A 24,908-nucleotide genomic window follows, 5' to 3' on the forward strand; every position below is an offset into this window, starting at 1 on the left:
ACCTCACAGAGAAGTCCTGCGATATTGTGGCCTCAGCTCTCTCCAGTCATCAAACTCAACCCTGAGAGATCTGGACCTCAGCTCAATAACCTGGGAGATTCAGGAGTGAAGCTGCTCTGTGCTGGACTGATGAGTCCAAACTGTAAACTACAGAGACTGGGGTGAGTAGTGCTGTGTACTGTGTGACCTTAACTGTTGTGGCTGTGTAAGGGTTTGAATTTTGTCACAGGGAAGAAAACAAATTTCCTGATTTCATTCATTTTCAAAACCTGTAACCTGAATGTTTGTGCTCATATGAAATTATCGCTAGACACTGCACCCTGGAGAGAGAGACACTCTACTGCTGCCATCTAAGTGTTCTCTGACACTTAAACCTCAGTCAGCGTACAAGTGAGCAATTCATGACCTCTGTATTGGGATGGCAGGTATGCCATCCCGCCAAGTTACACCTTGGCGGGGGCATGCCCCATACCTATACAGCACCGAGAGTTTGGCACTTTACAGGGTTCCCCACAGAAATAACAACAACAGCCACAGACACTCAGCCCTTAAAAACATTAAATTCTGCACATTCTGACCCCATTTCAACAGACAGATTCCATAAACAACTTCACATGTCCACACAATAAAGCCCCAAACTAAGGGGATTTTGCGTTTTTTGCTTCTTCTTCTTCTTCTTCTCTTTCTTCTTCTTCTTTTTCTTCTTCTTCTTCTCATTCTTATTTTTCCTGCCGCCTATCCCCATAACAACTTTGGACATTTTACCGACATCAGCCAAATCTTCACCTACACGCCACAATCAAAAAATTACATACACACGCCAAATACCCATTCCTTTTCACTCTGAAACATTTCCAGTTTAAACAGTTAATATGCCTGTGGCCTAGTTGGTAAGGTTACAGTCTTGAGAACATGGGGTCTTGGGTTCAAGCCCAGCTAGGGACATGTTTCTTTAACCTGCTTTTAATAATGAATAATTTTAATCACTAATAATTGTCTACTACTTCTCAATTATTGCTTTTGCACCATATCTACCCGCCGTTCACCGAACGTATACACTGCATTATGATGTACCGTCTGCACGTTCAGTTATTAACCGGCTACAATATTGCAAAGCCATATGGATTCAACGGGAGCTCTTCTGTGCTTACTGGCCTGTGTTCTTCTTTAAAACCACGGACAGGTTTGCTAATGACATTTCACGCATTGCATAGCTATGGCATGGTGCTGCACTAACAAAGTCACAGACTGGTAAACCTCCGGTTGAAGGATTGAATCCCGCCTCGCCCTCAGGCAGATCATTTCCTCTTTTACACTCACGTTTTCTTATGCTTTTATATTTTCTTTACCAAAACTCACTCATGGCCACCCATATGCATTTCATGACGGCAGATGTATTCCTTTTATTAAAAAGTTACACCAGTTCACCACTGTGCCATTTCTACTAACTATATTTTTTCACTTGGCTACTGTACAAAACCTTCTTATCAGCAAATGCCACGTTTCTACATTCATGTTTCCTCGCCTGTTCTCTATGTAGCCACATACAAACAATTACTACGTATGCACGTTCTGCAACTCCCCATTAAAACATTACATTCAAAATCATGACTTACTCATAATTATAACTACTAGTACTGAACATGAGAAAAGCACATCAGTACAATAGCTTTCACACGTTACTTAACCCTCCACTTTAATGGCTAATGTTATATACCGACTGTTATATATACCGTTCCATAAGGAAACTAAGCTCGCTCATGGTCACTTCATTTACTTCGCACTATAGTCTGTGATCATGTCAACCTTCACCTACATGCCCATTCTGCTAAAAAACATATTGTTTCAACTACGCAATTTCATCATTTCATCATTTCATCATTTCTCTCACACTGTTGTTATTTTCTCATATGCAAAGCCTGCTGGGACATATACTTCTGCTCCTATTCTCCACTATCAAGTTTTCCGTTTCTAGCTTAGCAAAACAGCGAAGAGGATTCCCACCTGCCGATAAGCCTATCAAAATGCCTTATAAACCATACAAACACTAAAAGTGCATCTCCACGAAATAACAGACAACGGAGCAGGACAGCAGGGTACACAAGTTGCGAGCTAGAGAGCTCTAATTCTACAGGCTTGCTAATTCTTTTGTCAGTCAAGGCTCGTTGGATGGCCGTCAAATCCATGAGTACATACATTGGCCATATTTCACCTGCGTTTCTGATGCGTTTACACTTACACCACGGCACCCTTTGTCACAGCCACTGTTTTACATATATAGCAAACCGAAACTGCTAAACAGTACACGCTCGTCAGACTGTACAAATTCACACAAGGATAGCCATAATCTACAACCGTTTCTTACAGGGTCACTTCACATTTCTCACTCTCATAATAAAACGCTTTGCAAAAAGAAATGATATCTCATAAAAAACACGTTTTCAACATACAAAAATGCCAAGTTACTCACATATACAAGACCAATCCAGGCCTGCCATTAAAAGTATTGATATCAAAATGACGCCAAGTGACGGTACTACAAACAATATAGGCTATCTTGCCTCACCAAAATGAAATAAGATGTATTCCAAAGCAATGCTACCCAATATTTCCTCAATTCTTTCAAGTCGCTTGGCCCTGTGTTTTGTAATCTAACCATTTTACAATGTCATGCAAACTTTGTGTCAGATCAAAGTGTCAAATATTTCGAATTGCATCATGGAACACATTGAAATTCATGTACAAAACTGCTGGTGAGTAACTACAGGAAGCATATTTCTCCAGAAAACATATGTTTATACCAAGCGGCCAAAACCAGACTTCGTTTTTGAAGCTCATTTCCTGGTGTTGTAGTTCCTGGTTGCTCACTAGCGCCATTACGGATGGCTCCAGTATAGGTGTTTTCATATCCGGTTTCCATGTAAGTCTACGGTACAAATGCGATCAAAATACAAAGTCAATAATTTTTTCTCACAAGAACAAATAGTCATAATATGTGTATTTTATTGGTCTTATGACTGTCCATGGGTCGATTTCATGATGTATTGCGTCATTTGGGCACAGTGCCAATATTTGTTCTGGACCAATGAGGTACAGCTTGCGTCACTTCCGGATTACTTCTGAGGACCATGCTACAGTAGGGGCTACAGTCTATGGTCACTGGGGTGGGCGGTGGCACTTCTTGGCCTTGCCATTGCGGCTCTGGCTACGGTCCGCCTGTGCTAAGTCTGAAAATGCAGGCATCCCATTTCGTGGTGATTTCATTATCGCGTGTGCTATTTACAGCTGCACTAGACCACCATAAAATAATCCTCCTCTTAAGTTTTTCGGTAGCCGAGTCATTTTTACTATTTCCTTTAGCCTACTTAACCAAATAATTACTTGGCAGAAAGCGTAATCAGCTTGCTATATTTGGTAGTCCAGTAGTAGCCTGTGCTAAAACAGTTCGCAACTTCGGCTACCAAGACGTTTGACTAGCTAGCTAACCTTAACCGGCAAACATTCAATCTGTCAAACGTGTTTGGCGGCTTGTCAGTCGTGTACATTCCGTAAATGTCTACCTGGGCCATGCTTCACGCATGTGACAAAGCTATTATAATCCCGATTTTGGGATAAACACTTTTTCAGTTTCACGAAGCGAATTAAGAGTTTCAAGGTTAATTTGCTGAATATACAACACACGATGAAATCACACACACAGAATTTAACGAAATTAACCATCTTGGCATTTAGAAAGGAACATGTTTTTAGCATTTAAGAGACCGACAAGCTAGGCATTTAAGACAGTGGTTCTCAGAATCGGTTCTGGGGGCTCCTTGCGTATATTGGCTTTGATGATTTACAAGAAAAAAATAATAGCCTAATAATAATTAGAAATTCAACGTAGGCTACATTATTTTTGTCTTCATGCACCAGGTGGAAAACTTGCCATACAAAGTGCGTTGTCATATTTACACGCCTGCAGATCAGTTATTAAAATACTTGGTAGATTTGTTAATCACCGCTGAGTGTTAATTTTTATTCGGTAGAAAGTGATTTGCGAAGATCGGTCAGCTAGCGTCACCCAGCAAGTGAACACCACAAACGGCGATGGAGTAGCTAGTAGTAGCAGGCTCAACTGACTGGCGAAAACCTACGACGATAACTTGCTCGGTTAACAGCAGATCTACCAGACAGTTATACGAAAATTTGCCTAGTCAAATCACCAGTAGCCTACACATCTCCGATTGATTGACCATCAGTGTAGTCAATGTTCTTCCCCTGTGGTACATATTGCTAACGCGTGAGCTAACCACGGATAGCCTACCTAGCTCACTGGCAAGCTGATATGCTAGCTAAGCATATTCGTTTTGCTGAGAAACATAAATTGAAGATAACTGAACATAGCCTAATTGTATTTTTAATGTCATACATATAACGTGATTACATGACACAGTACAGTCACGGATGGAAATTAAACTCCGTAAACATCTGATAATATATTTTAAAACATAACGGCAGACAGTCAGCTAGCCTCGTTCAGGTTGAGGGGCTTTTCCGCACCGGACTGTCAATCAAATTGTATAAATCCCAAGACCGCTTAACTCTATGGTTTTGGCTCCAAATCGAGAAAATGGCCGCGCCCGCCATTGAGCTTCAAAACGTGTTTTAGAGACCCACGGAGAGTCAATGGGTGACGTCACAGTAGCTTTGTCCATATTTTTTACAGTCTCTGGTTTATACTTGCTTCTGAACTGAATTTGAGTACTTGTACAAGTTATTGTATATTTGCTACGTACAATAAATACTGCATGTAAAATACATATTGTACATATACATACATAGAGAACTTCTTTATCCCCATGGGGACATTTCCCTCGCAGCATGTTACATTCACATTTACGAACACATACCAAGACACATACTATCATTCATGCAACAGAAAGGCTGGGCAGCGAAATACATACATACCAATACAACTTTGACATATACACGCCTATTCAATCAATCTTGACTGTGAGAAAGCCATCCACACATATGTTTGGCCTGTCCATCTAGTGCATGCTTATACACAGCAGTCTCTAGCAGCTATCCCAGAGGAGCTGCACATCCTGCTAGTGAAATTAACAAATGCCCAGTGAGTAACATAGTAAGGGTGTTACCCCAAAACTTTAGTAACGAGACCAATGCAGTAATTGGTTCTTACGGAGATGCACACTTCAGTCAGTGTATAAGTGAGCCATGTAGTTTGGTGCAGTGTAAGAGAAAACAGTTTATCATATGACAAAATATGAAAGTTGCCAATAACCAGGAATAGACAGCTTTAACAATGCTAAGAAGCAATCATTTGGATGGATTTTCCGCAAAGATTATACAAATGCAAAAGCAATAGTTTAGAGACAGCATGCCCCATACCTATACAGCCCAGAGAGTTTGGCACTTTTCAGGGTTCCCTTCAAAAATAACTGCAATGACCACAGATTCTCAGCCCTTAAAAACATTCATTTCTGTACCTTCTGACCTCTTTTCAACAGACAGAATTCACAAACAATGTCACACGTCCGCACAATAATGTCCCAAACTTAGGGGATTTCGTGTTTTTTCCTTCTTCTTCTTCCTGCCTGATTGCATTATCATAAATGCTCCAAGCCCACAAAGAATACATCTCCCCATTGGAAATTTAGGTATATCAGCCAATATAAACATCAGATACACACACAAATATACAAGTACACGTTTAAAAGTACAAAACTTTGCAGCCATAAATGTCTGCAGTCTTTTAGCTCACTGGAACTTTTTGTAACAGATGCAGGTTCATCCCCCCTCGGACTCACGCGTTCCTCTAACTAATTTCACTGGATTGATGGCTAACTAAAAATAAAACATTTAAACTATTGCTTTGGCATCTGTAAAACCCTTGTGGGAAATTCATTTATATTTCACAAATCCAAATAAAATACACCCACACATTAGACAGTTCCACCTTCGCCTTCAAGTTTTACATTAGCTACCTTGCTAAAGATACAACAGATCGTGTGTTTAATGTTACTACAGACGGCTCTGAAATTAAGCACTAAAATCAGTGATGTGTTTCTGTCTGGTAGGTAACATTACTGGTCGTACAGAAACTGGCGCAAGATAATGACTTCCCCATGCCTGGTATATCGCTTTTTTAAAAGTCAAAATGTTTGCATTGTGCCAGTACTGGTACTGTAACTACTTCTTAACTAGACTACTATAGCAACCCTGCAACGCCATATTTCTAAATTAATGTTAGCTAGCCCTATATATATCCTCTACCGATATGCCGACAATTTGTAGGCCTGTCATGTACAATAGCCCATCAAAACCACTTTCATTTTAAAATGACATCCACTTTCATTTATTTGTCATTAATGGTAAAGTAAAAAGATTAAATCTATGCCTATGTGTTTCTTTCAGCTAGAATGTGTGTTTGTGTGCATTTATGTGCATGCATGTCTCTCATTGTGGGCGACATAGCACAGGAGGTAAGACCGATTGTCTGGCAGTCGGAGGGTTGCCGGTTCAAACCCTGCCCTGGGCGTGTCGAAGTGTCTTTGAGCAAGACCCCTAACCCCTAACTGCTCTGGCAAATGAGAGGCATCAATTGTAAAGCGCTTCGGATAAAAGTGCTATATAAATGCAGTCCATTCATAGCCTACATTTATATGAATTGCTATCTTAGCTCACACAAATTAAACAAGCTGTATTCCAAAGCAATGCTACCCAATGTTTCCTGAATTGTTTAAAGTAATTTAGCCCTTTGGGACTTTGTATGACTGGCATGCTATCATCTCTGTATATGTTACATGTCCTCTTGCAAGGGCCTATGGTGATGGTCCTTCTAACTGTAATTTTCTTCACTAGTTACAGAAACTTTCAATTACTTTTCTTAATCTTCTATTATAAACCTTTATCACATCCATACATATATTTGAGCCTGTTTCTGAAGTGACTCTGCCTTTAGCTGTGTGTTAAGTAGGTGGTATACTTAGTAAGAAGTATAACTTTTTGAGCAAAACGACGCAATGAGAACAACTGAAGAACAAAAACACGCAATGTTGTGTGTTCTCAAGGTGCAGTGTGCGACGGCCCCCTGGGAGAACTCCGACCTCCCCCTCTCAGCTATTGGTCCAAATATCACATGGTTGGTTACGTCACGGTTGAGAGTTCAGAGGGCAGACTTCACATGCTACTGTACGGAGAGTCAATTTCTCTTCTGTAGAGATGACTTTCACATCTGCCCTCACGTCTGCCTCTTTTTTCCAATCCAAGATCAGTGCATGTGTCTCTAATCCACGTAAACTATTCTCCACCTTCTCTTCCCTCCTCATTCCTCCTCCACCCCAACCTCCCTCTTCCCTCTCCGCAGATGACTTTCTGGCCGCCTTTGAAGGAAAGGTGGCTACAATCCGGAACTCCTTTGCCTATCCAGTGAGCCCCTCAACCCCCCAGGGCAAACCCACAGCCACACTGAGTCTGGAGGACTCCGATGTATTACAACTCATCACCTCTCATCGCGCAACCACCTGTCCACTTGACCCCATCCCATCTAAAGTTCTCCAATCCATCTCCAGCGAGCTCCTTCCCTATCTGTCTTCCATTGTTAATTCCTCTCTCTCCTCTGGTCATGTTTCCTCTGTTTTTAAGATGGCTCATGTTACCCCACTACTCAAAAAACCCACCTTAGACCCCTCCGATGTAACAAATTATCGACCTGTATCCCTTCTACCCTTTCTGTCCAAAACCCTTGAACGAGCAGTTCTTAAACAATTAACCTCTTTTCTCCATCAGAACAACCTGCTAGACCCTCACCAGTCTGGCTTCCGATCCGGGCACTCAACAGAGACTGCACTCCTATCTGTGACGGAGGCACTTGCCACTGCAAGAGCCTCATGCCTTTCCTCTGTCCTGATCCTTCTTGACCTGTCTGCAGCTTTTGACACGGTCAACCATAAAATACTCCTCTCCACCCTGGCTGGGATGGGAATTGCCGGGACTGCCCTGTCTTGGTTCGCTTCTTATCTTGCAGATAGGACCTACCAGGTCACCTGGAAGGGGTCTGCCTCTGCTTCTCATCCACTTGTTACGGGATTGCCGCAGGGATCTGTACTGGGTCCTCTGCTGTTCTCCTTATACACCAGATCTCTTGGTTCAGTCATTAATTCACATGGCTTTTCCTATCATTGTTATGCAGATGACACACAACTCTTCTTTTCTTTTCCCCCCTCGGCCACACAGGTCAATGATAAGATCTCTTCCTGCCTGGCTGACATCTCTACCTGGATGGCCAGCCACCATCTGAAGCTCAACCTCAACAAAACTGAGCTGCTCTTCTTCCCGTACAAGACCTCCTTGCTTCGTGAACTCTCAATCACGGTTGATGGCACCACAGTGACTGCCTCTCACTCTGCCAAGAGCTTGGGGGTGGTCCTGGATGACCAACTGGACCTCAAGGAGCACATCAAGGCAACATCACGGTCCTGCAGATTCCTCCTGTACAACATCAGAAGGATTCGACCATACCTGACGACGCACTCCACCCAGCTGCTCGTCCAGGCTACGGTGACCTCTCGCCTTGATTACTGCAACTCTCTCCTTGAAAACCTGCCAGCTTGTGCCATACAGCCACTACAGATGATTCAGAATGCCGCTGCCCGACTCATCTACAACCTCCCCAAATTCTCCCACGTCACTCCTCTGCTGCGATCACTTCACTGGCTACCGGTCGCTGCCAGGATCCGATTCAAAGCCCTGACCCTTGCCTACACTGCCGCCAACAGGACAGCCCCCATCTACTTGCAGGACATGACTCAATTCTATGTTCCTGCTCGACCACTCCGCTCTGCGGCAGCAGGGCGTCTTGTAACCCCTCCCACCCGCCCAAAGGGATCACAGAGCTTCTCCACCCTAGCTCCCCAGTGGTGGAACAAACTCCCCGTCCCTCTCCGAACCTCCCCCTCACTATCCATCTTCCGCCGTGGCCTGAAGACTCATCTCTTCAGACTATACCTAGAATAACCACCACCACGCTGTATAAAAAAAATAAAAAAAAACCCTTTTTCCTGTCACTTGTTACATGTTGCCCCATCCCTGCACTTCTTGGTAAATTGTATTTGTCCTAATACTGTAGCTTATTCTTCTGCCTAGTTGGCTTTGCGGATGTTAGACCAGGATAGTGTTCATTGTTCTAGGCTAGAAATAGCTGTACAAAATAAGTAATTGTACCTTACTGAACCCGTGTTCAGCAGTTGTCTACGATCGTGAAAATGCACCTTTGTACGTCGCTTTGGATAAAAGTGTCTGCCAAATGAATGTAATGTAATGTAATGTAATGGATTTCTGTGAGTTCCCGCATGTTTGATGAATGGTGCTACTCATTTCAGCAAGTCATCAAAATGCCTAGCACACATTTGGAAATAAGAGAAGTGGACCCCCTCGTCTAAACTCCACATTTGCCGAATGTACCGACAAAACACAATTCTCTGTCTTACTCTGATTTAGATGGCGAACATCTCCTTCAAATTTTTTTCTTCTTTTGCATAGCTAGATAAACTAAAGCCACTTTAAACACTTTAAACTTTTTGTTTTGTGTTGTGATCTCGCGTAGCCCTTCTCTTTATACATCCATGGCGTAGCCGCGAGACGGAGGTCTGGGCGAGATTCCAGCCCCAGTTAATAGCTGCCTCGTAAGTATTCTGTGCCCCCCAGCGGCGTGGAGTGACATCAAACGGTACGGTGTTCTCACTGAGTATACCGACAACGGTGTTCGTGGACATGTTCGCCGGTGGTTCTCAATCCTGAAGTTCTTTCTTTTTACTGAGTATACCGCCAGCTTTAGCTTGCAGTGCAGTGAGGAGTTTGTCACATTATACCAAAAGTAAAAAGAAAACTTTTCTCACTTTTCTCACTTGGCTCACTTTAACAGGACATTCAACAAGGAAGTATGCATAATCGGAGTAGATAAAGCTATTAAATAATTTAACCTCTTAGCTCAAAGCCCCTAGTGGTCGACACGCCAGCATGCCGAGATTACTGAACTCAGACATTCGGTGCTACTGCAACCAAAGTACGAGTTAAAAACAGAAACGCGTTGTTTTAGTTTCATTAGTAGACGATACACGACAACTATGCCGAATACGGAGTTTCGCAGTGCCACCATTGTCGCTCTGGTCGTTCATTTAACACGCACCCCCTCCCTGCAGTCTCATCTACAACTACACCCCCCACCCATGACATAATGGACAATATTGTCTATGTTGGCATTCATAAATATATTCTTTCACCACTAAAAATCGTATTCCGTCATTGCAACAAGATAAACCCGACAATTGCCCTAAGATATACCAGTACAGCAGTGAAAACGCTGCTCACTGAATAACGAAATTAACGAGAATGTCATTGTCATTCTACAGTCAATATCTGGGACTAAATATTGAATAAATATACAACCTTACCGTTGGTTTTACGCGTAGAGATGTCCCTTTTGAGACTGAGTGGTCATATATTGTCTTGTACAATCCGTTCGAGAAATATACGCGCATTTGTGATGCATGGGTACCTTCCAAAATAGCTGTGCGTAATACCACGTGTTGTTTACGGCATTGTTGCCCTTTTAGTACAGTTTGGCTTGATTGACAATTCATTTATTCAGTTGGTGAGAGTATAAGCTTTCTAACGATGTATAACATGTCTAATTTTGCTTTAGGAATAGCGTTTCATAGCGTTTTCTATGGAGACAGTACTGTCTCTGTCTCCATCTACTGAACATAGATAAGTAAGATCATTGCTATGTAAGTATTACTGCTCAAAATATTTCGCTATACGTTATTTTTGAAATCGAGTGTCTCACTTGGAAATGATGCAACAGTGAGTTTCTTGAGTCAAATAGTTTGATTTGTAGTGAAATACGTGAATATGTTGTGATTTACAGCAATGCATAATTTAGACATTTTGGATAGATTTGGGGATGCTGGGTACACTACTTAGTTTTTGCTTCATACATCTATAGTAGTTCTACATATCCACCCTTAAATTTTATGAACTTGTGGTCAAGAAGTTTTTGATCCAGCACATGTATAGTTTAACCTGCTGCATATATGCAATCTCTCAGTATTTTATTGCAAACTAAAAAAGTGCAAATTCATTTTTGATTTTTTGTCTAGGCAGTTGCATTTGTGGCACTTTATTTATTCCAAAATTATGAATATAAACTAAATTGCATTAGTATTGTAAATTGTACTAATGTTTTGCTTCATTTAAGCCATTTTTCAAGTCTCTGTGGTGTTCACATCTGGAGCTATAAAGCTTATAAATAAATAAATAAATAAATAGGGTACCCCCTAAAGGGACAAGGATTGGCATGTGCACTAAGGGGTTAAGAACTATTAAGAACTACTTTATAAATTAAACTGTCAAAATATGTTTTTGCCAAAATAGGTTTGTCCTCCCTGATATAACATGTTTTATGTATAGTAATTAGGGGTGTTGACAGTTAATCGATTAACTATTAATCGTTAATAAGAATGGTGATTGACCAATTTAATTGATTAAAGAATTCATTTTCAATATACTATGAATAACCTAACGGTGGTGATTATACTTCAGTTTAGAAAGTCGATTCTCCATCATTAGAAACAAATCTCCTTGACTGGTAGAAAGTCAGGGCATTAGACTGCCAGCATTAGCAAAATGCTATTTGTCCATTCCTGGTGGTGGTGGGTGTTACAGATCCTTTCATGGACACAGATCCTTTGACTCTGTTCCCTGAAAGGATTTGTTCCTGGATTTGTTCATTGATTCCTTCATAGCTCTCTCCCTGACTCCCGCGAAGGAGAACGAGAGTCATGCAGCAACTGATTCCGACTTCAGACTCCTAGTGAAAAATATATAATCTACTGTGCTTTGTATGTGAATTCTTACAGGAACCTCACACAAATAGGTGGCACGAGTTAGCCTACTATATAATTTGCAAATGACAGAAGGGTTGATGATAATATAGTCTCTAGGCTATCAAAAGTGCAAATTATTTAGCAGGATGTGACAATTTCTTATGAATTTGTAGCTTTATTAGTGCAGAAGTTATATTTATTTTGCGGAGTGATATTGTAATATAGCAAAAATTGTGATTTGTCGTTTCAGTTTTACACTCTTTATTTTCATTCTCTGTCTCCCTGTCATAATTTTATGACCCATAATTCCATGCAGAATCTACTGAATGCCGTGCCGTTCACAATTGCAGCGGGATTGTCGGATATGATTTTATCTTTCAACTTGGCTATGTTTGTATTTATTTTGGCTAACAGCGTTGTCAGTTTCCTGCCTCATGCATTGCTCTTCAAGCCGGCTGAGCTAATGTTTAGACAATGCTTGTGAGAAAGCATGTCAGTGGTGCCTAGGGTCCTGGCATGGTTTTTCTATAGAACAGTCTTCTGGTTTTGTTTGGCAGGTGCGCTGGGAGAGCGGTAGCCATTTATTTATGGAAACTTTCCCGAATTTCGTTTTGCTGCTTGTGCGTTCATGTAACTAATACCACAGACATACAAACACACACATGCTACCCAACCTCCCACAGCTGGTATAATTCTGTTCAAATCCATCATTGCTGTCTCTGTGTCTTAATAGCAATTGCATTGCACATGTGTGTAGATAATAAAATATATCACTGAGCACCTGAGCCCCAGAGTAGGCCCAGGACAGACTCTTCATCACCAGCTAGAGGAGGACTCTTGTGCGGACCTTGAATATCAGCGGCTAGAGGCTCAGGCTAAGGAAGCTCAATGTCTTCAGGAGGAGGCTCTCCAGGCTAAAGAATCTTTAACCATACCACTGAAGCCGTCGCTTGAAGAAAGCAGAGAGTGACTGGGAGGTAGCCAAACGTGTCTCCACCTTACTCACCGCTGACCCTGAATCCGTCAGTCCAGATGTTCCATTACCTCCTGCTAGTTTCCTGCATCTTCCTCAGGCTTCTGACATGAACCAGGCTGAGACCCTTCCTTCCGCTCACCCTCAGCATTCCACGCCTCGGCAGCCAGAGTTTCCTCCACCAGCTGTGTCAGCCACAGCTATTCTGACTGCTTCAGCTGCACTGCAGGCACTGCCACAAGTATATCGAGACTCAGTGCTGCTCTCTCCTGGATCTTTTCAGCTGATGTCACACACTGTTACAGCATCTACTGCTCCACATCCTGCACCCCATGTGACACAGTATCTAACTCCAGCACCCATGGCAGCCTTTGGGCTACAGCACTCTGTATCACATATTTTCACACTTTTTTTTTTCCCTTGTCAGAATAAAACCTAACACTTTACAATAAGGTCACGTGACTTCAGTATGAATCAAATTTGTCTTTAGTTAGTAGTTCAATAATGTTACTAATTTATTATAGTTACATGATTATTTAAACATTAGCAAAACACAGGATGAACTTAGCCATAAACAAATACATGAATAGTTTTTATTGGCATTAGTCAATGGTAATTCATGTGACCTTATTGTGAAGTGCTACTGAATAAAGTGCAGTAAAATTGTCGGGCTAGTGCACTAGTGCTCTCATTTAATGTTCTGAATCCAGAACATGAGCAGCATCAAATGCAAAATCTCCTCACTTATCATGTATTTTATTTGATTTAATTTACGAATTATTTGCAAAAATACCAATTTTCTAATAAATGGTGAATTTGTTGAAAGTGAAAGGCAGTGTCACACGCCGTGACACACCCCTTTTGTGGACGGAAGAGTTGGACGCAGGGAATTGTGGGAAATGATCCGGATTTCACCAGCATTTGTAGTGTAATTCCAGTTGAACATGATCATGCCGCAATTGCATTGCTAGTAGATCGTGCCAGATGAACTGAAGAGTAGCACAGCTCATACACGGGTCTGGCACAGCTTCAGGTACAATATCGCAGGTCTGACCAATGATATGACTGTTTAGATAAAACCTTTGTGTTATTTTATATACTGGTGTATATATTTAAGTTGTCTGTGATAGTAAGCTGCTTAGTTCTTCACTGGCTCCACTAGCTAGGTTGGTTCATGAAGTGAACGGTAAGGTAGGTTGGGCTGCTAGCTAGCTAACTCGTGCCTGTGAGTCAAAGCCAAAGCTAACCGAAAGGTCGCAGGTTCGATTCCCGGGTAAGGACACTGCCGTTGTACCCTTGAGCAAGGCACTTAACCAGAATTGCTTCAGTATATATCCAGCTGTATAAATGGATACAATGTAAAATGCTATTTAAAAGTTGTGTAAGTCGCTCTGGATAAGAGCGTCTGCTAAATGCCTGTAATGTAATGTAATGTAAATTTACAACAACGGCAACAGTTGTCAGAGGGTCATGTTGTTTGAAAAAAATGATAAACGAATGATATTTGCAAAGTGTTAATTGTTATTATCTTATAATTGTTTTATGTAACTAGTTCTACATTTATTTTCAAAAAATAACTAGCTGAGGTAACAGTAAACAGCTCAGAGCGAGCTGTCATCGCCATGGTAACCAACCGACCCTCCTAACGGCCACATTTTAAACAGTGTCGTCAAGGTCACCGTCACGTTAAATAAGAATTCGCAATTTTGTATTGAATGCGGTTTCATTTTACCTCTGTGGAACTTTTAAAATTAGTGCCAGATACACTGTATTAGTTGACCACAAATTGTTTGAAAATTTGATGGTTACAAGATTAGGAAGAAAATATTATCACGATAACAGCAGTGTATTGAGCTAATGGGGTTCATGTGTACATAAATAATTATATGTGTCTATTCATAGTGATGAATATTGAATGTGTAAACACCTCACAGCTAGACCAATGAGGGTTTGTAGCTGGAGGGGAAGGTATCGCGTGTTCTCCCTTGGCTGGTGTGATTCAAAACCGGAGATGTTAGTTATTTTCCTCTGTTCGTAAGAACAGGGCACAATTATAATTAAGAATGCACTGGTTCCGTTGCCACGGGTTAGATATGAAGGCGCTGCTTCATATCCCGCTTAAAACTGGCCTGAAACGGATCAGTAGCATTCAGGTTACTTTCCGTTCGTAAACGGGGCTATGCTGTCATCAGAGATATATCCGATCTGTCGCCGGACTGTCAATATCCCAATGGGAGCATCAGAATATTCACAAATGCGCGGAACAACACATCAAATATATCCATGACCACAGCAAGAAAGCGTAACAGTTATTATGTTTTACTCTTGTGTTAATCTGACTCCATTTTACATGATAAGTTTAAACTTTGGGTTTAACTATACGTGGAACTTGGGAGTGGTTACACTCGACTCTATCTTGTGCCATCATTCCTCAATATATGCTCCCGGGTTTAGCATTATTGTTAAATCTCAGTTCGGCGAGGAATCCAGAGGGTAGGAGGCTGACCACCATAATACATGCCTTCCATGCCTGGCTTACATGGATAGTGCATCGACAGTTATGAGCCCAGGACGGTGCGTATCTATCGGGCTCCTTAAGGCGAATTTGACAAGAACCAGCGTACTACGCCCATGGGTTCTCTTAAGCCAAAACACCAGAACCAATACCACCAATCCCTTAACAGGCAGATCGTGGTCACCTATCTAACTTGAAGACCCCACTAAAGACGTTTACTGTACTAGACCCCTGATCAGTAGGTCCTAGTCATAATTGCCCCCCTGAGTATTTAAACGGAATTTCGGCTGAAAAGAAGATAAAATGGATTAGAGTCATGAAGACCACGCAAGTTAAAAATAAGAATTTATTGAACAGGCAGGTAGGTTATTATCTTCAATTCAAAATCAATTATAAGGGTTAAAAACAGAAATACAGAGTAAAAGAGTTCTTACCAGCCTGTTTAGCTACACACAGAACATCGAGTATGCACAGTGCGGAAAGTCGATTGCGATCTTCCTTGGCTATCTACACAGAACCCATAGTAGGTGCACTGTGGGAAGTCGATTACGATCTTCCTTGTGAATCTACACACACCACACAGATTATGTGTAACGTGGGGAAGTCGTTTACGATCTTCCTTGTCTATCTCTACACAGTACACATAGTATGTGCACTGCGGGAAGTCGGTTACGATCTTCCTCGATTGCTTTGTCTCCCTTCCTTTTAAGCCAAATCCCACGTTTGGTCTAGGCGGCATTGCCATAAATTAACCTGTCCGAATCATAAATCTCTAATTCCGGCCCCCACCATTTGGAGGAGGTTGTTTAAAACAATTGGTGGGGAAATGGGGAAAAGGAGATGATTACCAGAGAGGACATTCCATTGTGTTAGGTTTTTCCTGAGTTATTGAAACTATGTTTTTTCAAATTCTATTTGGTATGAAACATATTTCATTCAATGGCTTGAATTATTGTGAACATGTACATACCAAACATGCCAAGTGGATGTAATATTATGGTGCAGTTGTCATGAAAATACCCTTTTGTTTAACCATTGTACATGCAATCCATGTTATTATTACATAATGCATAATACAATAATACAATGAAAACATGTGCATGGTTTTTACGGTTTTCTGGGGTTTGTAAATAGGATAAACAGATGATTTAAAGTCCAGATCCAGAAAAGAAATAAAAAGTCTAATGGCAGAGGGGCCCATTGCTCAGTTACCCCACCATGTGGCCGGTCATTTCACCCTTTATGACCCCAAAACACCCACACCCACAACCACAGACAAAGAGACTAGTTCCCCTTATCTTAGTTGTATCCAGGTGGTAACATTCCAGAGAGCCAAATGGCCTGCCCATTCAGAGGAAGTCCGAGTGACTTATTGTTTTACCACAAGGCTCTCGGGTCCTTTGAAGTACACGTTGCGTCCCAGCATGCTGGCTCGTTCAAATGTCAGCCTTTTCTGGGTCCCAGTTTAATTTCCCTCTTACAGCTCCCCCCTCTGGCCCAATGGGGGACACTTCAGAACGTCCTCCCAAGGGGTCATGGACACTTTCCCAAATGGTTGGTGCCGGAGGTCCAGGGTCGTAGGGCTGATGGTGGGAATAACTGGGAAGGCTGATATCAAGGGTTGTGTGGGTTGAGGTGTGTATGGTATGGAACGGATCAGATGTTGGAGTGAAGATGGGAACTGTTGCACTAAGTCCATTCCATCAGTCGGGGCCCGCCGTGTTCTTAAGCACAGGAAAACTCACAAGACAGCTGACAGTGACGTAGGAACTTTTGTACCAGGAGGTGTCCTCTCGATTGAATCTATCGAAGCAAAGTCTTGGAGACACTGTACTTAAGGTTGACATCCACGGGCTGTGCGGAGGTTGAACCTTAATAAACTTGGTGGGATTATGGGAAAAAAGGTTTGTGAGACATGGTATATATGAATGAGGTAGTTCGGAGTTTTCATGACAACTGCATTTTGTGGTAAATATGTTTTTTGTCCTTCTCATGGTAATATCCTTTGTAATTTTGGATAAACTGGATTTGGGAAATTAAAAAGAAAGGAGACAAATCCAATACATTTTGTGTGGATGGGTATTGAAAATGATAGTATAAAAATAAAGAACAATTATAATAAACATACAGTATAAAAATAAAGAAAAACACAAAAAGCACAATTTAAGACATATAAGACAAGTAGTGTTCGGGGGTTGTAGCATCCTGAAGTCTGTGACAGATATATTTTAAAATGAATGTGAAACTTGTCCTTAACTTTAACAGAAATTCCATAAATATTAAGAAAATTTCACATATTTCTAAAACATTCTTCCAGAAAGGACCTACAAATCCCCCTAACCATGAGGTGTGAAACTCTTTGCCTGTAGTTGTGCAAAGAAGAAAAATCTAGGTATGGTTACTATCTGCATAATTTGGGAGTTAAACCACAACTGACAAAAATAAAAAGATGAAAAAACAAAAAGAAAATCAGACACTGTCTTGGGAGTGTAGGTTTACTGCTCCTTAAATATTCAACAACTGACAGAGAAGGGGGGGAAACAGAACAAGACAGACCGGTGGGGAGAAGGGAGAAAGGAGGAGGAGGAACAGTAAATTAAAAAGAAGGAGGGAATCTAAGGAGAGAAAATGTGGAGAAGTAGAATAAAGTGAGACCAGTAAGCCAGTCCTTGCCAAAAAATGACACCCCTTTCAACATTTTAATGTTAAAAGACAAACTTGATGTAAACCTAGGAGTAAGTGCTTCTTCTCCTTATTTATTTATTTATTTGAGATATGTAGTTTGGAAGACTTCTTCCTTAAATAATTTTCATTGCAGGCACAGATGATACTGGCCCTTATTAGTTGAGTTAAAGTTTGATGACATTATATTCATTTATGGCATTTGACTGGCTTATCAACGGTTTGCTAAAGATTCTAATATGTATATGTTGTGCTATGGTGAAATTCACACAAAAATACCATTAGATCTCTAGTATCTAACATGCCTTAGCTAATTTAATTGGCACCCAAATAAGTCTGTTAGTGAATTCTAACAGTTTCTAAATGGCGTGCACAGGCATGCATTAATAATTAATATATTATTAGTTAATATTATTCATTTAAATACTCTGGTTTCATCCTTGTGCTGCTAAGACGCATAGAACAAAAACTCAGATGAAAACAATAGGGTACACCAGAATTCACTACACTTTTTTGAAAGCGAGCTTTCTAAAGAAAGGTGAATGGTGGCACACCTATGCCTATATAACTTAATTTAGCTCTAGGCTATTGATTATTTTATTTATAATAGGTCAAAGTCTACTTTTTGGTTGGTTATAAGCCATTTTGGAATTTTACCTTCTACACTGGCTTATCTCAACTGTTTCATAAACCCTAACCTATTTATTTAATTAATAGTACACCACTGTTTACTGAGACAGATAACACAGGCCAAGGACCTTGGTTCCAGCACCTCAGAAATGCAGAAGTTCTGTGTCCTGATACCTTTTCACCAGTTTCAGAGGTCTTTAGACATGAGTCCCACATGCGGCAAATTCCAGACGGTCGCCACCCTTGTTGTAGCCTGCGGCTACACTTTCAGAGGGATGGAGACTTGCATTTGCCGTGGCACTCAGCGGTCCTGTGACATTACATCGGGCACGGTACTCAGAGGTTCAGTGACTACACTGGTACCAGCCTCGATCTCTGAGACTTAAAGTATGGTTTTCTGCGGACAGATACGAACAGTTTCAAAACTTGGTGCAGCTGCAGTCTGCACTGTCAGAGGTCTTGAGATGCGTGTACTGTCGCAGGGCCATACCTGGGTTTAAGGATCAGCACAGACTCTGCTTTCAGGGCTGGAACTTCGAAGCCGAGGTTATGTACCTGATTCAGCATTCAGCAGTGTTTTAATATTATTTAATTTAATTATAATAAGAAGCTTGCCACTTTTCCTGGGTTAGCCCCCTAGCAAAGTTCAAACTTCTTCGCATGTGTATTCTGCGATTGCACACGCTTACTGGCAGCTATAAACTCTCACTGTTCACCTTCTATTGCTTTTTAGTCTTTCATAACAGTATACCACTCTGTTCACCTTCAAAATTCACTGGTTTTTCACCAGTGCCTCATTTTCTCCGGAATTTGAGCAAGGCTTTCTGCGCCTCTGCGCAGAAACAGTAGTAAGCCTTGCATCAAAACTCCCTTCCTTTCTACAAACGCTTACATTTTCGTACACATACGCAACCATCTACTGCTATAGGCTAGTTTTTTCTAAAACGCATTTTGCCGTATTAGCACAACACATTTCCTAAAAAACATAAACCAACCTAAGCATCTCTCTTTCCCTGTTCATGAATTCCCCAAAGGGTAGTAGTATGGAAAATGCCTGGTTTCTACGGTCCCAGGCCTGTCTGGGATATGTCGATCCCCTGCACAGTGGCTAAAAACTCTCCCTAGCACAGGCTAATATACAAGAGGATTTTGTCACTCACCACACCAAGGATCGGGAAACCAGAGAAGAAAATGCGAGATACCCACAGTGAAGGGTATCACGCCGGGATGAAAAACACCAGCAGAAACTTCAGGGAACACTCCAGATACTCCATATCACGTCGGGGTCACCACTTGTAAACACCTCACAGCTAGACCAATGAGGGTTTGTAGCTGGAGGGGAAGGTATCGCGTGTTCTCCCTTGGCTGGTGTGATTCAAAACCGGAGATGTTAGTTATTTTCCTCTGTTCGTAAGAACAGGGCACAATTATAATTAAGAATGCACTGGTTCCGTTGCCACGGGTTAGATATGAAGGCGCTGCTTCATATCCCGCTTAAAGCTGGCCTGAAACGGATCAGTAGCATTCAGGTTACTCTCCGTTCGTAAACGGGGCTATGCTGTCATCAGAGATATATCCGATCTGTCGCCGGACTGTCAATATTCCAATGGGAGCATCAGAATATTCACAAATGCGCGGAACAACACATCAAATATATCAATGACCACAGCAAGAAAGCGTAACAGTTACTATGTTTTACTCTCGTGTTAATCTGACTCCATTTTACATGATAATTTAAAATTTGGGTTTAACTATGCGTGGAACTTGGGAGTGGTTACACTCGACTCTATCTTGTGCCATCATTCCTCAATATATGCTCCCGGGTTTAGCATTATTGTTAAATCTCAGTTCGGCGAGGAATCCAGAGGGTAGGAGGCTGACCACCATAATACATGCCTTCCATGCCTGGCTTACATGGATAGTGCATCGACAGTTATGAGCCCAGGACGGTGCGTATCTATCGGGCTCCTTAAGGCGAATTTGACAAGAACCGGCGTACTACGCCCATGGGTTCTCTTAAGCCAAAACACCAGAACCAATACCACCAATCCCTTAACAGGCAGATCGTGGTCACCTATCTAACTTGAAGACCCCACTAAAGACGTTTACTGTACTAGACCCCTGATCAGTAGGTCCTAGTCATAATTGCCCCCCTGAGTATTTAAACGGAATTTCGGCTGAAAAGAAGATAAAATGGATTAGAGTCATGAAGACCACGCAAGTTAAAAATAAGAATTTATTGAACAGGCAGGTAGGTTATTATCTTCAATTCAAAATCAATTATAAGGGTTAAAAACAGAAATACAGAGTAAAAGAGTTCTTACCAGCCTGTTTAGCTACACACAGAACATCGAGTAAGCACAGTGCGGGAAGTCGATTGCGATCTTCCTTGGCTATCTACACAGAACCCATAGTAGGTGCACTGTGGGAAGTCGGTTACGATCTTCCTTGTCTGTCTACACACAGCGCACAGAGTATGTGCACTGTGGGAAGTCGATTACGATCTTCCTTGTGAATCTACACACACCACACAGATTATGTGTAACGTGGGGGAGTCGTTTACGATCTTCCTTGTCTATCTCTACACAGTACACATAGTATGTGCACTGCGGGAAGTCGGTTACGATCTTCCTCGATTGCTTTGTCTCCCTTCCTTTTAAGCCAAATCCCGCGTTTGGTCTAGGCGGCATTGCCATAAATTAACCTGTCCGAATCATAAATCTCTAATTCCGGCCCCCACCATTTGGAGGAGGTTGTTTAAAACAATTGGTGGGGAAATGGGGAAAAGGAGATGATTACCAGAGAGGACATTCCACTGTGTTAGGTTTTTCCTGAGTTATTGAAACTATGTTTTTTCAAATTCTATTTGGTATGAAACATATTTCATTCAATGGCTTGAATGATTGTGAACATGTCCATACCAAACATGCCAAGTGGATGTAATATTATGGTGCAGTTGTCATGAAAATACCTTTTTGTTTAACCATTGTACATGCAATCCATGTTATTATTACACAATGCATAATACAATAATACCATGAAAACATGTGCATGGTTTGTACGGTTTTCTGGGGTTTGTAAATAGGATATACAGATGGTTTATAGTCCAGATCCAGAAAAGAAATAAAAAGTCTAATGGCAGAGGGGCCCATTGCGCAGTTACCCCACCATGTGGCCGGTCATTTCACCCTTTATGACCCCAAAACACCCACACCCACAACCACAGACAAAGAGACTAGTTCCCCTTATCTTAGTTGTATCCAGGTGGTAACATTCCAGAGAGCCAAATGGCCTGCCCATTCAGAGGAAGTCCGAGTGACTTATTGTTTTACCACAAGGCTCTCGGGTCCTTTGAAGTACACGCTGCGTCCCAGCATGCTGGCTCGTTCAAATGTCAGCCTTTTCTGGGTCCCAGTTTAATTTCCCTCTTACAAATGTTTTTAAAACGTATATATGTTCATGGACCGAAGAACATGTCAGGTGAGACAAAGTGCACCACAAAAATGCTGTTTCTTGTGTTAGCAGTTTAGATGAATGTTTGCATGTCGGATAAGTTCATCATATGAAAAGGGTTTGGCAATGAATTCCTTGCAGTAGACTCCCAACCTTGTGGTTTCACCATATTTATTGGTGAATAGACCCCAGTAATTGCCTTAGACTTTTGTGAATTAGTCAGAATACTTAATGAACTTAATTTACTCACCTCATCTCAGGAATGCGTAGGTGCATATATATGTCAACTGCCAAGGTACGCATTGTCACATCTGTGAATTTGTGTGTGTGTGTGTGTGCGTGTGTGTACGTGTGCGCCTGTGTGTGTGTTTGTGTGTGGTCTCTCCACAGGCTGGGTTGGTGTAGTCTCACAGAGGGCTGCTGTGATGTTCTGGCCTCAGTCCTGTGTTCTCCTCACTCAGAGCTGAGAGGTCTGGAGCTCAGAGACAACGAGCTGCAGGATTCAGGAGTGACAGCGCTCTCTGCTGGGCTGGAGGACCCACACTGTAAACTGCAGAGACTGGGGTGAGTACAAACACACACCCCTTCAATAAATAAGGGCTACAATGTGACTAAATACAACACTGATGTCAATGTTTCTAATGTGAAAACAGACACTCCACAGAACTGACACAGCATGTTCCTGTTCTTCCTCTTGGAAGAATAAGACTCTATACACATGAATGAATAAAATGATTTAGTCCTGTTTCCTGAACTGTAGTGGGGTATTACATTACAAGCATTTGGCAGACGCTCTTATCCAGAGCGACGTACAACAAAGTGTATAACCATAACCAGGAACATGTATGACGAAAACCCTAGAGAGAAGTACCGGTCCAAGTGCAGGGAACAACCGCATAGTTCAACTTGGACCCTGAAGGTTAAACTGATTAACACTAACACAAACGAGAACAGCAACAACGCAGTCTATGGAAAAATACAAGCAGTAGTTAAGACAGGTGCATTAACTAAGTCACCTACGAAACAGCTACCTAGTTACAACCCTAAGCTTTAAGAGTCATTTAAGAGATTACAGGGAGGTAGGGAGGGATGGGGAGAGGTGCAGCCTGAAGAGGTGAGTCTTCAGTCGTCGCTTGAAATGGGTCAGTGTCTCAGCTGTTCTGACCTCCACGGGGAGGTCATTCCACCATTGTGGGGCCAGGACAGACAGGAGACCTGTTCTGGAAGCGCAGGTGCGAAAAGGGGGAGGTGCCAGGCGTCCTGAGGAAGCAGAACGGAGGGATCTGGCTGGCATGTAGGGTTTGAATATCTTGTAGAGGTATGCTGGGGCTGATCCCTTGACTGCCTGGTATGCTAGGACCAATGTTTTAAATTTGATGCGAGCTATAACAGGCAGCCAGTGGAGGGTAGTGAGCAGGGGAGTGACGTGGGAGTGTCTGGGGAGGTTGAAGACCAGATGAGCTGCAGCATTCTGAATGAGTTGCAGGGGTCTGGTGGCAGATGCCGGTAGTCCAGCCAGAAGAGAGTTGCAGTAGTCCAGGCGGGATAGAACCATTGCTTGGACCAGGAGCTGGGTTGAGTAGGTGGTGAGAAAGGGGCGGTTTCTCCGGATGTTATACGGGAAAAATCTACATGCCCGGCTTACTGCTGCGATGTTCTTGGAGAGGGACAACCTGTTGTCCATCACCACTCCGAGATTCTTGGCACAGGGTGATGATGTCACTAAGGTGTCCCCTAGGGAAATGGAAAAATCGAGGAGGGGAGAGGATAGAGCAGGAATAAAGATTAGCTCCATCTTTCCCGGGTTGAGCTTCAGGTGGTGATTGTCCATCCAGCTCTGTATGTACCTCAGGCAAGCGGAGATGCGGGCAGGAACCTGTGTGTCCGATGGGGAGAAGGAGAGAAAGAGTTGCGTGTCGTCGGCATAGGAGTGATAGGACAAGCCATGGACAGAGATTACAGGGGAGCTGGTGTATGTGTTAGTCTCGCATAGCCAGACCCATCTCCACACTTTGTTTCAGCGCTGTGCCAGCGCTGGAGAAAGGTCTGGCTCAAGCCATTATCATTCCGCTATAGAGGAAAAAAACGCTCTGGCTTGTTTGTATTTATTTAAACCAATCACAATCGTCTTGGGCGGCGCTAAGCCCAGGATGCAGTGATGGTGCCCTTGCAAAATAGTGTCGTAATGGAGTACTGGCCAGCAGCTATTTTCTCGTCCGTGTCTGGATCTTCCCTGGCGTACGCTGCAGCTACCCCCCTTGACTGCAGGGTTTTCACCTGGTCCTCCATTATTGTGACCAAGGGGGACACTACCAAAACCATGGCATTTTCATGCCATGTCTCTGTGTTTACCCTCGCTAGCTCACTGCAGTCGATAGGCCATACTTGGTATATGAAACTTTTTCCATAACCGGAGGGCAAACATGCAAGAATGTCCCTGTCAGACAGCAAATGTTCTAAACATATTCTTTGTATTTACAACCATTCACCGAAAGAACCAAGCAGGCCTGCCTTATTGCACGATCCAAATCTTCGTCAAAACTTGCCATTTTCAGCGTGCTGGTTGCTAGCTTGGAGGTTGTTGTTGTTTCACGTAGCGACGGGGACTTTGAAAACAGTAACACGCAGATAGCGGAAGGGGAGGTGAATTCTGGTTGAAATAGTCGGCCAATGGCAGGCTTATACCCACAGTCTGGGTCTTGTGAGTCAGACTAGTGGGGTGTAAACTCAAATGCGTTTGATAATGACTCATTCCACATCCATT

At 42.3% G+C, this 24,908-nt stretch overlaps 2 protein-coding genes across 44 annotated transcripts in view; one reads left to right on the top strand and one right to left on the bottom strand.

The window, feature by feature from the left end:
- The window catches only part of LOC135235493 (NACHT, LRR and PYD domains-containing protein 12-like), a 419,768-nt gene that overhangs the window by 243,515 nt on the left and 151,345 nt on the right, over window positions 1–24,908 (top strand). The window lies entirely within an intron of this gene.
- LOC135235498 (cytochrome P450 2M1-like) overlaps window positions 1–24,908 on the bottom strand; it is a 340,188-nt gene that overhangs the window by 148,142 nt on the left and 167,138 nt on the right. The window lies entirely within an intron of this gene.

Source organism: Anguilla rostrata, chromosome 12 (genome assembly GCF_018555375.3).
Source record: "Anguilla rostrata isolate EN2019 chromosome 12, ASM1855537v3, whole genome shotgun sequence".
Taxonomy (NCBI): Eukaryota; Metazoa; Chordata; class Actinopteri; order Anguilliformes; family Anguillidae; genus Anguilla; species Anguilla rostrata.